The 4,356-nt window shown below is 40.7% G+C and overlaps 1 protein-coding gene across 2 annotated transcripts in view; it reads left to right on the forward strand.

The window, feature by feature from the left end:
- The window catches only part of OBI1 (ORC ubiquitin ligase 1), a 41,738-nt gene that overhangs the window by 3,557 nt on the left and 33,825 nt on the right, over nucleotides 1–4,356 (forward strand). Inside the window, exon 2 of one of the 2 annotated variants that reach the window (XM_019654324.1) lies at nucleotides 2,645–2,707. The exons of the other annotated variant lie outside the window; for it this stretch is intronic. The gene's annotated coding sequence lies outside the window, so the exon portion shown is untranslated. The remainder of the gene's footprint in view (nucleotides 1–2,644; nucleotides 2,708–4,356) is intronic. 2 annotated transcript variants of the gene reach the window in all.

Raw genomic sequence — 4,356 nt, forward strand, 5'->3', positions numbered from 1 at the left:
TCAGGGGTCATTACCCTAGAGGATATCATTTCAGCGTGCTTACTCCAGATGAGTTTGGAATTGTACATGTCACTTACCCTTGCCATTGTCATCTTGCATTTTTATTTCGCAAGAGTACTGTTATATTGCTACAGCTCATTTGAGATTAAATTAGATATAAGGTCTAATAACACAGGCAAATTATGACTATTTCAGTCATAATTAGATCTTATTAAAATTATGTGTGTATTTTGGTGTCGTATGCAGCAGAACCTGGGTAGAGGGAGGAGGGTGGACAGCAATTGAGGGAGGGCTAGATTTTTTGTATTTTGCTCAGAGAATCAAATAAATAACAAGTCCTGTAATTTGGTTTAATAGTTCTTTCTCCTTTATAGGTGTCTATTCTCCTAAGCTAAATTTAAACCTAGAAATCATCATCTGATAAGTACTTGGTCCAAAGAAATGAATTAGTTAAGTGTTTCAGAAATCTGATACAGTGACAGTGACAATACCAGATATTGAGCAGTAAAAATCATTATCCTGTAGGTGGCATTGCCACTGGCTCTTAGATTCAAGTATCTGCCTGTGGTGGTTCTTCTGTATCATTTTGACAGATGAAAGGGAAAGGTTAAACTTTCGCTTTTTCAGTTTCATAGTGGCCATTGACCTTTTGCTTCTTGAAATGCTTTCAGGAGCGTTATCTCAGCCGTTCATTTTAAAACATCAGAATTCACTTTTATTAATCTTAGAATGTGCAAGGCATTGTACCAGGTGCTGTAGGCGGATACAAAGATGAGCAGGACACTGCTGCTGCCCCCAAGGAGCCTGAAATCTAATAGAGAAAGCAGGATATCAACTATTTTCTAAGCACAGCACAAGGCAGAAAGCAGTGAACACTATATCAGCACATGAGGAGCACCCGGATGAGGATCAGACAAAGACCCAGTCCTTTCTATGAAGCATTAGTGAAGGCCTTGCAGAGGAGATAGCATTTGCTTTTCATCTTAAAAGGCAGGAGAGATTTTATTTTGAGCGGGGAAGCTGGAGATAAGCAGAACAAATCAAGCCAAGCCTCCCCTATTCATATGCTTTTTGGTGAACATCAAGTAGACCTGTGTGGTTACTGTAAGTTATGTCAAGTATTGAAGTAGATCAAGGGAAATAGCTGTTGAAGAACCAGATTATGTTGCTCTTTGAGTGCTATTCTTAAAACTGAGAGTAGGGAAAAATCATTGCTGTTTTGCAGGAAAGCAGTGAAAGCTGCCGATCTATATTTTAGGAAGGTAGCTCTGGCATCAGTATGAAAGGTAACCAGAAGTGAACATTTGGAAGCAAGGAAGCTTGGGAAGGGGTCATTATGATAGATCAGAGGTAAAAGAAGGAGAACCTGAACTCACTGCGGTTCAGATGGAAAAGAAGGGATTGATGATAGGTCAAAGAACCTTTAGAGGTAGATTTGCCATATTTCAACTGTTCTGGGATGTACTTTTTTCCACATTGTAACATCTCTGAAGTCTGGTTGTATCTTACAAGTGATAGCATCTTACAGTTGTAATTGGCAGCATTTTTCGTTCATTTTACTTAGTGATACATAAGATATTGTTGCATCTTAAAATCTCTTGATAAATGATACCAGGATTTGTTGACAGACTTGATGGTGAGGAGAAGAAAAAGGGTGAGTCAGGGACAGCTCTGAGTATTCTAGCCCAAGTGGTAAGGTGGTGGTGTGTCATTACACAGAAAGGAGTATAGGAGGAGAGGCAAATATGTGGAGGCCAACTTTGACTTTGGACATCTTATGGTTAAGGCAGTTACAGATCCTCACATTGAGTTGGCTCCTGGGTACATGGAGATAGTTATATTGTTACCTTTTCTTTCTTTTTATGTTTGAAGGATTGCTGTGTGGAAGTCTTTGTGTTTACATCTTTACACTATGAAATCTTAAGCAACACCTGAATAAAAAGCATACTAGGTTAAACCACAATTTTCAGAGGCAGAAACTGATGCCCCTGGTAACTAAAGGGCTTAACCAGGGTCAAACAGCTCAGTAAGTGGCAGCGCTAGAGTTGGCCCCAGGTTTATCTCTCGATGCCTAACCTCTGAGGTCCAGTTACAAAGGACTCTCAGGAGCTGTCACCATAGAAAAGATGTTAACACCATGTGATACATGAGATTAAGAGAGAAATAGAACTATGTTAGATAAGATGGCCCAGGACAAAACAGAGAAAGCAGCTGTACCACCTCCAGTATTTTCACTGTAAGCATTTTGGTGTGTGATCCCATCAAACCTGCTCTCCAGCCATATCTCAGCCTTACCCAGACCCATCTTTGACTCTGTGACTCTCACTTTTTCACTGTCATTACCGTTCAAGGACTCATTTCCCTTATTAGCCACGGTCATTTATTATCATCAGCCCCTTATCTCTCTCTTCCTTCTTGCAAAACTGCAACTCTGGGTAAACCCAGCTACTCTTTTCCTTCCTCCCTGAACCTGAGCAGCTAAAAGTTGGTAAGAAAAATATACATTAATTGGTCTTACTTTACAGTCAAAACCACAGACCTCAAATAGGAACTCAGCAGTGTTTCGCTATCCTGCTGCATGTCCCCAGTAAATTTATTTTCTCACTTTTCAAAATAACTGCTTTATTCTCCTATTTTTTTCAAGTCGATGTCCCTTTGTGCGTCTCACTTTCAGCTGGCAACCTCACCTCATATTTAATGACAAAATGTAAGTAATAGAAACAGTTGCAACATGAGTTCTCTAATCTTTCCATCAACAGCTCTTCCAGAGCCTCCCTTTGTGTTGTCATACCCTTGGTCTTCCCTTTTGTTACAATGGAAGACAGATCCTCACACCTGTATAAACCAAAATCTCCCCTTGTGCTTTGTATGTCATTCTACCTCTTGATTTAGGAACTTCGTTATGTGGCTCTAATCCAGTGGTTCTCAACCTGTGGGTCGTCGCGACCCCTTTGGGGGTCGAATGGCCCTTTCACAGGGGTCGCCTAAGACCATCAGAAAAAAAAGATATTTACATTACGATTCGTAACAGTAGCAAAATTACAGTTATAGAGTAGCAACGAACATAATTTTATGGTTGGGGGTCACCATAACATGAGGAACTGTATTAAGGGGCCGCGGCATTAGGAAGGTTGAGAACCGCTGGTCTAATCCCTCCCCTCCTTTCACCATCGTTATAGCCTCTCTTTACTGCCGCATTTTTATGTTTTCTCATTTACAGCAAAACATGAAAGAATTGTCTCTATTCTCTGTCTTCACTTTACCTTTCTTGTCTCTCAACTTCCAGTCAAGTTTCTGTCTCCACCATTCACTGAAACAATGCTTGTCAGTAAGAGATGACAGTAAGAGATCACGCCTTTAAATCCCATCGTCACTGCCCTGTCCCCATCAGACTCAGTCTGTCCTCAATATTTGGCAGACTTGGCCACTGTCTCCCTCTTACATTTTTTTCCTCTCGGTGTCTGTGAGACCATACTCGCCTATCCGACACAGGCCCCTGCCCAGTTCCTCTGGCTGATTGCCCTTCCTCTTCCTCTGATGTCTGGAATGCCATGTCTCAGCTGTTCTGCCCATGCAGGGGGTTTCCTCCCCTCCTGTGGATTGAAATGCCATCGTTCTTTATGCCATTGATTTTCAGAACCTGCCTTGTCCACTTGAGAGTCAGCTTGGCATCACAAATTTAACATGGCCGAAACAGAATTCTTGATTTTCACCATGTGTGAGACCCTCTCTGCCTTGGTCCTTCTCACCTTAGTTAATGATGGCACCAACCACTGAGTTGTTGAAAACCACTTTTTTTTTTTTAGACTGGAAGATATTTAACCTTTGTTGTGGGAGCAATTACATACAAAATACTGGTTGCCTTTAAATGAGTGCTTCTAATAAGGGAATCCTGTAAGGGGTGGGAGAGCATCTTGAATCCCCTTAAATAATGTACAGTTTTATGTTTTTAGTGTTGACTTTCATCCATTTTCAGGGTTCGTGATTTAAAAAAAGAAACTAAATCACTGCTCTAAAAGTCCAAGAAGATAAGTCTTCTTTCTTTAGCTCAGCTTCTTAATTTTAGGGGTATACGTACTTCTAATAGTAGTGTAGGAGTTCAGTGTATGTGCTTGAGTGGGTACATGCGTGTGTCTGGGGAAGCTATAGGATAGATACGGCAATATCTTCTTGGTTCTTAGCTCAAGACTTTTTTTATTCTTAAAACATTGCGTGTCTTAAAGATGAAACTAAAATACCCATCAATATATTATGGTCTAGACTTCCGGATCACATGAATTTTTAGGAAAAAAACAGAACCTGCAATGAAAATTCAGGCTTTTCTGCCTCTTGAGACTCTGAGTAGGAATACCTCCC

This window comes from Hipposideros armiger, unplaced genomic scaffold (genome assembly GCF_001890085.2).
Source record: "Hipposideros armiger isolate ML-2016 unplaced genomic scaffold, ASM189008v1 scaffold_219, whole genome shotgun sequence".
Taxonomy (NCBI): domain Eukaryota; kingdom Metazoa; phylum Chordata; class Mammalia; order Chiroptera; family Hipposideridae; genus Hipposideros; species Hipposideros armiger.